General features: G+C 45.3%; 1 protein-coding gene across 2 annotated transcripts in view; it reads right to left on the bottom strand.

The window, feature by feature from the left end:
* NTRK3 (neurotrophic receptor tyrosine kinase 3) overlaps positions 1-12909 on the bottom strand; it is a 402429-nt gene that overhangs the window by 43666 nt on the left and 345854 nt on the right. The window lies entirely within an intron of this gene.

Here is a 12909-nt window from a genome sequence, read left to right as displayed (position 1 = left end):
CTGAGCATAGGAACATTGGGAGCTACCTTATACTGAATCAGATCTTTGGTCCATGTAGCTCAGTGTTGCTTGCACTGGCTGGCAGTTGCTCTCCAGGGTTTCAGACCAGGGCTCTATCCCAGTCTTACCTGGAGATGCTGGGGATTGAACTTGTGACTTCTGACTGCAAGACAGATGCTCTGCCAATGAGTTATGGCCCTGAGCATGGACCGTAGCCCTGGAATGTTGTTTGACAGAACAGGAGAAAATGAGAAAGTTGGGGAGGGAGTTGAATCAGTATCCTGAATCAGTGGCCAACTGGACCGTTGAACTGACTCGTCCCCTCCCTCTGTGAAACAGAAATAACGAGCTTCATTTTGCAAGCCAATCCAAAACTCTAAAAATCTTTTTTTTTAAGCAATGACTGCATGAAAACTGGTGGGTGGGAGGGAGGAATGCTCATGTGTGACCGTCTCTCCAAATGTCATCTGTGAATGATGGGATTCTTGGCCCCTTCACTCGGTATCCAAAGCAAAGAAATGCAGAAACTTCTCCATGGCTTTTGTCAGGAACTGCTGACCACTATCCCATGTGGCAAGCCCTGTCACTGCAGTTTCTCACCAAAGAACCTTTGAGACCAACTCCACCCAGGCTGGCCATTGGCTCTTCCTAGATAGGGAAGAGAACCTTCTTTCTTAGTGGCACTTTCCTCAAGTAACCAGGTCTATCTGAATTTAGATGTGTATCTAGCCTGAATTATTGTCTTATTCGCTGATCCTGAATATTCCTCAGTCCTACCTCCTGGGTCTTCCTCTGAACCAAGGTTGGCCCGCCTATGAAGCAAGGTGAAGAGACTGCCTCAGGTGGCAGGAACCACAAAGGCAGCAGACCTGGCCTCCAAGAAATGTATCATCCACAGCTGTGGTGCTCCTTGGAGGCTGGATCTGCTGGTGCCTCAGCAGTCCTCCCACCCCCAATAAAGCAGCATCTTGGTGAATAGGAGACACTACTGGTGTCCTCCCACTCTTGTTCCTGATGTAGGTCTTTATTATCCCATTGTTCTTGATGCAGATCTTCACTCACCCCTTCTTCCCTGGCAGGGGGCTGCCTCAGGTGCCAAAATGTCTTGGGCCAGCCCTGCTCTGAGCTTTACTGAACATCCTCTGGTTTAATCCTCTGATCTTGATCTTAGCAATTAAGACAGAGAAAGTAACAACAGCTACAGTCTTTTGCACACTTATCTGGAAGTCAGTCCCACTGGCTTCAATATGACTTCTGTGCAGACGTGCATAGGATCGTGCAGCTTTCAATTCATAGCATATTTTATTTTATGTTCTTTTCCCCCCTTTGAAATGAAAATTCCAAGAGCAGATATTCTGACCACATACTAGCCAGGAGAATTCCCGCTCCCCTCCAAAAAGACAACTCTTTCCATGCAAATATTGTAATTACAAAAGTTAAGGAGGATATTTATATGTAAATTTGTGCCGCTCTTCTTCTCTATGTCTTGCAGAATGCCCCTTCATATGAAGAAAAACCTTCAAGTTTGTCACAATTAAAGAGTTCCCAGCACACTCAACAAGCTAAGATGTGTGTTTTTGCCCTCACTTATCCCAAAATGCACCACAAAAACCATACTTTTAAAATGCTTTTGGAGTTTCTCTCTGATCAACAAGATGCTTGGCTAGGTTTGATCCACCTTTGCAATGATACATGAATACGAGTGACCTTATATTCTCTCTCTACACCCCCTTCCCCACCTGCCTTCCTGCCTGTCTCAACACTTTTCATAATGCCATTATACAAATCTATACCCCACCCCCAATATAGTATGATAGTGGTGGTGGTGATATTGTGAACCGTTTTTGATCAGGCCATGGATCTGGCAGTAAGATCCAACCCATCATTTGGAAGTCAGTGGTCTACAAAGTCTTATGAAAAAGTGTCTCCACCACCATCACTCAGCTCTGTGGTCCAGCTCTGAGGGCCTTCTGGTGGTTCCCTCACTGCAAGAACTGAAGTTACAGGCAGAGGGCCTTCTTGGTAGTGGCACCCGCCCTGTGGAACACCCTCCCATCAGATGTCAAGGAGATAAAGAATGATACAACTTTTAGAAAACATCTGAAGGCAGCCCTGTAGAAGGAAGTTTTTAATGTTTGATGTTTTATTATCCATTGGAAGCTGCCCAGAGTGGCTGGGGCAGAGGGCCTTCTAAGTAGTGCCCCCCCCCCGGAACACCCTCCCATCAGGAGAAGAGTAACTATATAACCTTTAGAAGACATCTGAAGGCAACTTTGTTTAGGGCTGCTTTTTAAGGTTTAATGTTTTATTATATTTTTATAAATGTTGGAAGCCACCCAAAGTGGCTGGGGCAACCCAGTCAGATAAGTAGGGTACAAATAATATATTATTATTATTATTATTATTATTATTATTATTATTATTATTGACAATATGATTATATTAGCTTTCCTTTCATACCGCTATTTCTTTAGCCCCTGTCACCTGTTTTTCCCCAGAGCCCCCTGTCCTTGTTGCTGGATTAGTGTTATAAAAAAGAGAGGATGAAAACACAAATTGAAAGCCTAACTAAATAAAGTGGCCATACAACGCTCCCACAAGGCCATCCTTGGTGTAAGCAGCTCTCGGCATCACAACTTTTGCTTCTGTGAGCCATGCTTAGTCCCCGCCACCCGCAAGCTCCAATTCATTGGCACTCCCAACCAAGGGAGTCTGAGGATCAGGTGCTGCAGGGAAGGGGAGAGGACAGAGAAATTAGGATAATTACCATTCTGAGATAATGCCATGCAATGTAACACAGCCTAATTGTCCCATTAATTCCTCTGCACTCACAATGCTTTGCTATGAAGGGCTCTTCAAGTTTCAAAAAGGAAGGGAGGGTGGGAGTCATTAACTGTGGGGCTTTTTTCTGTTAGGTGTAAATGAGAGAGAAGAGAGAACAGCCAGAGAGAGAAAGAAAAACTCACTAGAAACTTACGAAAGCTACTACAGAACAGCTCCCCTTTTCGGAGGGGGGGGGGCGTGCTGCGGGCGGCAACCAGGGACCTCCCAGTGACCCAGCTGTGGGCGGAGGAGTGCTGCCCACATCATTAGAACTCCCAGCCGCCGTATCACTTCCCCGGCTGACCAATCAGGTTAGCCAGGGGCGTGGCCACATGGTGTTTAGACCGCAGCACGGCTGGGGAGGGCAGCCTCCATTTGTCTCCTTTGTCAGATCTCCCAGCCCCAACCCACCCTCTTTTCTTGTGTTGCTTGACTATGGCCTTACTATGACTAATGTCAATCACCTGGTTGTCGGGGCCGGGTAGGAATTTTTCCACTTGGCAAATTGGCAGCAGCTATTTGGTTTTTGCCTACCTAGTAGCAATTGTCACAACTTTGTAAGGTTAGGCATTGGGTAAGCCTGTCATGTGAGGGATGGTTGTTACCTCTGGCCTACCCCTCTATGTTAAGGGTATCCTGTTAAAGGGATCCTGGTGTGTGGTTCCTGTCTGAAGCCTGGGCGTGGGCGTGGGCTAGGTCCATGCCACAAGCCACCAGTGACCCTGGGGGTGCTCAATTGATGTACATCATAGGGCTCCCCCTATCGGTGGTTGACCCTTACGGGACTCCTGCAGACAGGTAGGAGTCAGGATATAGTCTTGCTTCACCCAATTGCCTAAGCCAAATCGCTCACATCTGTAACCAATAAAGTTGTGGCCTAATTTATCACATTAATCCAACATATTCATGTCTATGTGTTTACTTCTGAGGGAACTGCAGGGCCCGGAGCCTCGCCAAGCTTCTACTGGGAGCAGGGATGGTGGCATCAGTCGATTTCACTTTGTTTCTCATATCTCCAGTTCAGATCTCCACATTTCCACATCAGTTAACTTTTTTTAAAAAGTGGCCTCACCAACATTTTAGTAAAAACATAGTAAGAGCCCTGCTGGGTTAGGCCAATGACCCTTTTGTCTAGCACCCTGTTCTAAGAGTGGCCTCCCAGATGCCCAGGGCAACATCACGAGCAGGACTTGAGCACAAGAGCACTCTTCTGGGGGTTCCCATCAACTCATATAGAGAAGCATTTCTGCCTTCAACCATGGAGGCAGAGCATAGCCACTAGGGCTAGTAGCCACAGGCAGTGGTATCCTTCATGAATTTGTCCAATCCGCTTTCAAAGCTATCTAAGTTTGGGGTCATCACTCAACTCCTACGCAAGCAAGTTTCATGGTTTAACTATGCACTGTGTGAAGAATTTCTCTTAGTATACACATTTTTCCATGCAAAATTTCTATGCAATTTCCCCTAACACAATGCAGTTTTATACACTATTTCCACACATATATGCATCTTTATATGGGACGCGGGTGGCGCTGTGGGTAAAAGCCTCAGCGCCTAGGGCTTGCCGATCGAAAGGTCGGTGGTTCGAATCCCCGCGGCGGGGTGCGCTCCCGCTGCTCGGTCCCAGCACCTGCCAACCTAGCAGCTCGAAAGCACCCCTGAGTGCAAGTAGATAAATAGGGACTGCTTACCAGTGGGAAGGTAAATGGCGTTTCCGTGTGCTGTGCTGGCTCGCCAGATGCACCTTTGTCATGCTGGCCACGTGACCCGGAAGTGTCTCCGGACAGCACTGGCCCCCGGCCTCTTGAGTGAGATGGGCGCACAACCCCAGAGTCTGTCAAGACTGGCCCGTACGGGCAGGGGTACCTTTACCTTTTTATGCATCTTTATGCCCATTTTACCCCAGTGCAGGCACTTTTATATATATATCACTTGGCTGGAGAACTGCAAGTAAGTGCAGACTTCAGCAAGTGCAGATTGGGTAGGGTTTCCTTTGAATGTGAACTGAACTGAATTTTTCTCCTCCCATCCCATGTTGGAGAGATCTGCATTGGGATTTTCAGAGTGGCCACCATTGCTTCTCAAGTTGTGTGAAATGCCCCAAAGGAATCATCCTAGTGTTACTTTTGGAAGTCCCCTCTCTTAACTGATATAGAAAGGTCCATAGCTCAATGGTGGAACACCTGGTTTCCAGGCAGAAGGTCCTTGGTTTAATCCCTAGCATTTCCAGCATTTCCTGCCTGAAACCCTGGAGAACTTCTGCCAGTCAGTGTAGACAATATTGAGCTAGATGAACCAACAGTCCATCTCATTATAAGGCAGCTTCCAGCTTCCATCAGAGATGCTTGCATTGTTTGACGCCGAATAGCTGCCTTAAACATCATATCACTTGGGAAAGAAGGAACAAAATGATTCTGCTGGGAGGCAAGTAATAAATGGCTTATTAGATACTGAGGCATCTAATTTGCACTCCCTCTTGTCCCAAACACCTACTAGGCTACTGACAGGTGCCCTAATGACAGAGTTGGGATCACAAGCAGCTCTTCCACCAACTCTATTTAACTGGAAATGGCCGGCATTTCACAGGTCATTATTTCTTCAGTTTTAATCAAGGGGAAAAGGGCCAGAAGCTCATTTAATTAGCATCAATCAAATAGGAGGGAATGATAGAACTCCTGAAGGGCAGGTGAGGAATCGATTTATCCAGTTACGCTGCAGCTAGATTTCCAAGAGTGGCCTAGTAACCATGTGCTAAATATACTGCAGCGGAATTTCTAGCAGCAATTTTCACATACCAAAAGAAGAGGGTATGCCTGCATTCGTGGACTGAGTCGCAGCCCAAGAAGAAAGAGGGCTGGTAGCTCATAAGAAGAGCTTGGATCAGGCCAATGACCCATCTAGTCCAGCATTCTGATCTCACAGTGGGCTGTGTGACACCCTCACTCTCTTCCCATGTGGCTTCCAGCAACTGGTATTCAGAATCATTGCTGCCTCCAAAAGTGGTGGTAGAACATAGCATCATGGCTGATAGCCATTGGCAGCCTTCTCCTCCATGAATTTGTTCAGTCCCCTTTTCATGTCTTACTCGCCTGTTCTCTAAACTAAAATGTCCCCAAAGCGGCAGCCTTTGGGAGTCACTCCATCTCATTCCATGTGAGGGTCACATCTGAACTGCTTAAACTTATAGGGTCTTGGCCATAGCCTCCAAGATTCATCAGATGCAAATAGGGACGAAGAAGAAGAGTTTGGATTTGATATCCCGCTTTATCACTACCCTAAGGAGTCTCGAAGTGGCTAACATTCTCCTTTCCCTTCCTCCCCCACAACAAACACTCTGTGAGGTGAGTGGGGCTGAGAGACTTCAGAGAAATGTGACTGGCCCAAGGTCACCCAGCAGCTGCATGTGGAGGAGCGGAGACGCGAACCCGGTTCCCCAGATTGTGAATCTACCGCTCTTAACCACTACACCACACTGGACATTGCCTATTTGCTAGCTCTTAATAATAAGAGCATCATCTTTGTATACTCTTTATGAAAAATCTTCTTATATGTGCAAAGATGTCCATTCATTTCAGCAGAGGGAACAAATCTAGATACACCCAGAGATATTTACCAGGGCAGCTCTTATGAAGAGGAGAATGCCATCCGTGAACTGGATCTGGATTGGGGGCAGATGTTTTCAGCTGCCTTGGATTTAGCAGCAATCTCGTGGTTTTGGAAGAAAAACCCTCATTAAGGAATGCCACAAACTCTTGAGCTTTTTAGCTTCTGATGGCAAAAGCTGAAAATTCTCTATAGCAGATAAGTATCCTGAGCAGACAGGAGGGTTTCTGGTTATTGCCAATGGGGGGGGGGGAAGAGGTGCAAGCTGAATGTGCAAGGAGATAGACAGTCAAGCTCACTGAATGCAATGCAATGCACCCTGTAGTGAAACACAGTGATTAAGAACTGCACTGCAAAAACTGCATATCAGTATTTGCAGATAAATGTCTTAATCACGCACTCTCCTAAAGGAAGAGAAGGTGCACATCTGTGTGGAAATAAAGGGGCTGGTTTCATGCACCTCTGCCTCTAAGGAAGGCATATCAAGAATCCAACCCACCCATGCCTGTGACTTTGAAATATGGTTGCCAGGATGATAGTTTCCTTTTGATGTTTTCCACTGCTCGAAATGTTATCTCCAATCTGTGTGTGTGTGTGTTTCTTTTTTAAAAAACGATTTTCCAAACCATAAAACAAAACCCTCTTGCCTTGTCAAAGCTGGATAAACAGCTGAACTCATTCCAAGGTGATCTGAATAGGAAAAGGATGCATCTGTCTTCAGGCAGAACACAGAGAGACTTATGGGGAGAAGAAGGCTGATGTTGCTGCTGCTTTTGTTACATAAATGTCTGTTTGTTGTACACAGACGTGTTGCGGGAAATTAAGCAGTTCACCTTTGCAAAGCGCTTTGCATCCCACTTAGGCAAGAGCCAGATGGTGCTTCTCTCCCTTTGTTTTAAAAGATTTTAAAAAAACAACACCACCAACATCCAAGCAATGAAAGCAAAGAGCCAAGCGTCAAGCCTGAGCCCAGAATGTATTCATGCATCCCATCACTCGTGCTTAGTAAAAATGCAAAATGTGTGCAATTACAGGCACATACATACCGACAAACATACCTAGCCAGAGCCATGCAGAGAGGTCTGGTGGGTTTTAACTAACTTGGCAGCCTGCAGTGAGCTTTAGACCTGTCATGTCAATGTCAACCTTCAGATGGAATTCTTCACAGCCTATACCCGAGAAAATGATAAATTGCTGCATTCTCCAGGGGAAACTCAGCATGGACGCTCACAGGAACATTTCAGTGAAATCACCTGGAACTCAAGTTTGCTTTGGGTTCCTGCCCTGGGAACAGCAGATCTGAATCCATTAAAAGGTTATTCTCAAATGCAGAGAGACCCTTCCGCTTATCACCGAAGGGTATGTTGCTTAATTCAATCCTAGATAAGGAGCTTTTCTGCAATGATTATGGAATGCCCTCCCCAAGGAGGTGTGTCTGATACCAACATTACAAGCATTTTTGGCACCCGGTGATGACCTTCCCATTTGCCCAGGCATTTTAGCATTTTTTTGGTTTGTGGGGGATTTAGTTTGCTCTATTTTGCATTTTAGTTTTTCATGTTTTTATTTGCTTTTGCCTTTCTTGCATTTTGCCATGTTCTATCTTTTTGTTGAGTTTCTAAATCGTATTGATGTGTTGTTATGAATTAGTTTAGTACACGATCCTGGAAAAAAATTGATCAAAGGGAAATTAAGAAACATTTGCTTATTTTAAATAAGTAAATAAAATCCGTTGTGACCTGAGCCTTAGACAGCCATCCAGCCATTATAGCAAGTCATGTGAATGACAACCCCATGCAGTCCTACAGAAGCAGAGGTTTATCAATACACTGATGGTCTGCACTACATGGCTGGTGGGTTGGATTTCATGGGCTGCAAACTGAGTGTGCCTGATCTAAGGTCACAGCCAAAGAATGTGCGAAAAGGTCAAGCTCATCAGGCACACTCTCACACCAGCATGGCATCATAGAGAGCAGCCTTCCCAGTTCTCATGCCCTACAAATGTTTATGACTCCCATCAGTCCCAGCCACCATGGCCTATGGTCAGAGATGATTGGGGCTACGGTCCAAAACATCTGGAGGGTATCTAATTGGACAAGTCTTGCCTAGTGGCTAGAGTCACATAGTGGCTACACCAATGATTGCACTGGCTTTCTGCCTCTCCCCACAGGAACCCACTGAGACCATGTGTTAATAATCCGAGGTCCTTCTCTCTGTGCCCCCTCTGAGGGAGGTGCGAAGAACAATAACACAAGGCTTCTCAGTGGTCGCTCCCCACTTATGGAATGCTATCTCCAGGGAGACATACCTGGCATCATCATTCATTACCTATTGTTGCGAGGTGGTTGGTGTTTTTTTTTGGGGGGGGGGCTGTATGTCTGAGTCCCTGAGTCCCTTCTAATTCCTGAATCCAACCATGATCCAATTGCTGTAATAGCCAGACAAATTTCTTGGTAATGGCCCCCTAAGTATGGGTTGTTAGGGTATCAAAGAAAGTGGTTCTGTGCCAGAGGATAAATGGGTGGGTCTCCCTGCTAGTTAGAACGACAAAGCCAGAGCTGTGTGTGTCAGCTGGAAGCAGGCTGGACAGCTGAGACAGAGAGCCATGCCTGATCTCTGCTGGGATCCAAGGCTGTGGCCATGGGAGAAACCAGACCTTCTTGGCATGTTAATGCTGTGAGCCCCTCCACTGTAGGCTCAGGTTGCATATATGTGTCAATAATTCAGCTCCGAGGGCCTTCTGGCGGCTCCCTCCCTGCAAGAAGTGAAGCTACAGGGAACCAGGCAGAGGGCCTTCTCGATAGTGGCGCCCGTCCTGTGGAACGCCCTCCCATCAGATGTCAAGGAAATAAACAACTATCTGACTCTTAGAAGACATCTGAAGGCATCATCATCAATAAACCATATACCATAAAGAGACCACAGTCTCTGCTGTCCCTCATTCTAAGGAAACCTAACCCTGGGTAAGTGCCTGGAACCCCTGTAATCTTGCACTGCGCAGAGATTAAGGTAGCATGCACCATTCTCTTTCCCATTTCCTTTCCACCAGGCCTTTGACCTTTTATTATCTGTGGCTTCTTTCAGTGGGTGGGATGCTTTAGGCCTGCCTCCTTATCAATATGAATGTACTTTTAGCTTTTATTCTGTTTTAGTTTTATGTTCAATGCATGTACTATTTTTTTTGTAAGTCGCTGCAAGCTACGTTTTGTAATAACAATAATAACAATAATATGCTGCAGCATTGGGACCAAAGAGAACTAAGTTCAGAGCCTCACTTAGCCATGTTGCTCTTTGGATGACCTTAAGCAGCAATCACTTAGCATGGCTAAAACAAGGCAACAAGAAAGGAGATGCTGACGAAATATCAGGAAAAACTTTCTGACAGGAAGAGTTGTTCGACAGTGGAACAGTCTCCCTCAGGAGGTTGGGGTCTCTCCTTCCTTGAAGGACTTTTAGCAGAGGTTGTATGGGCATCTGTTATGGATGTTTTAGCTGAGATTCTTACACTGCAGGGGTGGACTAGATGGGGACCCCTGGGGTCCTTTCCAACTCTATGGTTCTATGAACTCTATGTACATTGCTGTGGGTTCCTTAGATAAAGATTTCCTAGATGTTGCTGGGGATATCCCAGAAAGTGATGTGGATGGATGGTGGTCTCACATACTATACTTCTTAATGCCCAATTTGGGTGCAACACACACTGATCTTCCTTGCCCACAGTTGTGCATCCTGTGGCAGCATCCAGGTTAGATTACCATTAACGTGCTTTACGTGTGGGTGACATCCTATAGTTTGCCTCAGCGCTCCCCCCCACCCCACAAAATAAAAGGGTGAGAAATAATTGAAAATCAAATAAGTCCAAATACTTAGGGCCAGTGCACTGGACCATCCTGTTCCTGGTTCTTGGGTTTTCATTCTGCCCATAGTAGCCACTTCCTGTTCATGATTAACCGGACTTGCTCCTCATGGCCGGAATTTTCTTTTTCCCTTTCCCCGGCACCACTCAGCATACATTTGAAGAGATTTGCAGGCAGGGGTCAGATATTGCAGACCGTGCCTGTCAGATAACGTGTTTGCCATAAGAGACCTTCCTCCTCTTGCCCCCAATCCCAAACTGCGGGAGCTTATCTCTCATCCTTCTGAACCTTCCCGAAAGATGGTGTCCAACCATCTACCTCCAACAAATTATTCCCTTGTCTGAATTGTGTTCAGTGCTGAATGAAGTGTACCGAGGTCGGTCCTAAATTGCCTATTATTTCCTCTCCCATATTTTATGCACAGTTATCAGTCTCTCTTCCAGTTGCCTTTTCTGTAAGCCCCGCGTATTACGTTTCCTTAATCTCCCTCTGCAGGTCATGGCCTCCAATCCTTTAATCATCTTTGTTGCCCTCCACTGGATTCTCTTTAATTTATCAATGTCTTTTCGTTAATGAAAGACACAGAGAAAAGAAAGAGAATGGAATGTACAACTTGTTCCGCTGTAGCGATGCCTGTTTCTAGGGAAGGGAGAAAAAGAGAAAGAGAAAAGAGGGAGGGATGTCGAACACATGCGGCGGAATAAAGGATAAACATGTCAGAAGGGCAACATGTGGATTAATAAAGGCATTGTAAATGCATAAGAAATGGCCAGAAAGGGGAAAAAGATTACAATTCTATGTATTTTCTAGGGAATGACTGCTGTTTCTAGCACTATGATTTTTGGACAAGGGATGACTCTTGTAGGTTAAGAATAGATCTTCATGTACATTCAAAAGCACTTTCCCATTTTATTTTATTTTAAAAATGAGAAATTAAGCCCAGCTCCTTGCTAGACTTCTGAACTGCAAACAGTATGGTGTAATGGCTAGAGTAGAGATAGGAAACATATAGCTCTCAAAATGTGGTAGCAGCTAGATAGCTCAGCCAGTTAGAGCGTGGTGCTGATAATGCCAAGGTTGCAGGTTCGATCCCTGCATGGGACAGCTGCTTGATTGTCATGGTCCCTTTGAATTCTACAATTCTATGACCATCACTCTTATCATCCCTGACCATTGGCCATGCTGGCTGAAGCTGATGGGAGCTGGAGTCTAACAACATCTGGAGGGTGACTGGTTATTTGCCTCGGCATTAGAGTGCTAGACTGGGACCTGGGAAACCAGGGTTCAAATCCCTACTCAGCCATGAAGCTTATTGGGTGACCTTGGACCAGTCAGAGCCTCTCAGCCTAACCTATCTCACAGGGCTGTTGTGAGGATAAAATGGGGAAGAGAAGGGGAAGAGTGTGTGAGTGCCACCTTGAGCTCCTTGGAAGAAATATGAGATAGAAATGTAGTAATAAACAAATGATCTACCTAGAAAATGCTTTGTGGTTCATAGGTAGTTGAGTGGCCTAAGCATAGGTGTAGATTATTTAGTGCATGAAAATGAAAATGAAAATGCAGGAGTTGTTTCACTTGAAAAAGCAATCATGAGCGTGAGATCCTCTAGAACAAAGGTAGGAAACCTGTGTCTTTCCAAATGTTAACAGAATACGACTCCTACCACCCCTCACCATTGGCTATGCTGGCTGGTAACTAGGAGTCCAGCAACATCTGGAGGGAGACATAAGATCCCAAACACTGATCTACAAATTCCACTTGGACTGCTGAATGGAACGTTCTAATCATTAACATCTCACCGACTGCAGTAATTTCCATTTTTTAATGAAAACGATCGATCAATCCACAATTCTGCCTTTCTTCAGAATATAGCTGTACTCTGTTGGTTCTGCTCTTTCCAAAATTACTAATTTACTCAGGCACAATATTCCCTCCCCAACTGAGTGTGCCTCAGCCGACCACATGGGAACATTGGTTTCCAGGATCCTTGAGTCACCCCTCTCTGCCCACTGCTTATGTCATCATGGATTTCTGAGGCCCATTCTGTACATATAGTGGAATCAAAGGGTCATACCTTAACTGGACCTCCTTACTTCAATCTGCTAGTTGGAGTTTGTTATGTCTTAACGCTCATCTGAAAGACTGGGGTTGTTCACAGACATCCTGCTTACTGAGCAATCACCCTTATCTGTTTGCCCAAAGTTTAAGGGTGGTGAAACATCCAGTTGTTTATTGAGTATTCATTCTGATCTGTTTTCAAGGGAGGTGCCACAGTGTTGCATCAAAGCAATTGTTGCCCCAACACATGCCAGTGCAGCTTTGTGCCACTTTCCTTATTCTCTGTGGGATGCCCTCCCCATAGAGGTATCTAACTTTTTCACCATACACTTGAGATGTCTGTTTGCACGGCACACCCTATTCCTCTGATTGTGATCTGCTTTAACTGTTTCTAATTTTAATTTGTTGTAACCTGGCTATGGCATTTGCTGGTAAAGGGTGGGTAGTAGCAATAATAATAATAATAATAATAATAATAATAATAATAATAATAGTGCTCTCCCCTGTTATTAGATTCAAGCCTATGGAATACTGAGGCATGCTGCTTATGAGAATAGAAATTTTGTTC

Source organism: Podarcis raffonei, chromosome 14 (assembly GCF_027172205.1).
Source record: "Podarcis raffonei isolate rPodRaf1 chromosome 14, rPodRaf1.pri, whole genome shotgun sequence".
NCBI classification, from domain to species: Eukaryota; Metazoa; Chordata; class Lepidosauria; order Squamata; family Lacertidae; genus Podarcis; species Podarcis raffonei.
This window is presented reverse-complemented; position numbering and strand designations above follow the sequence as displayed.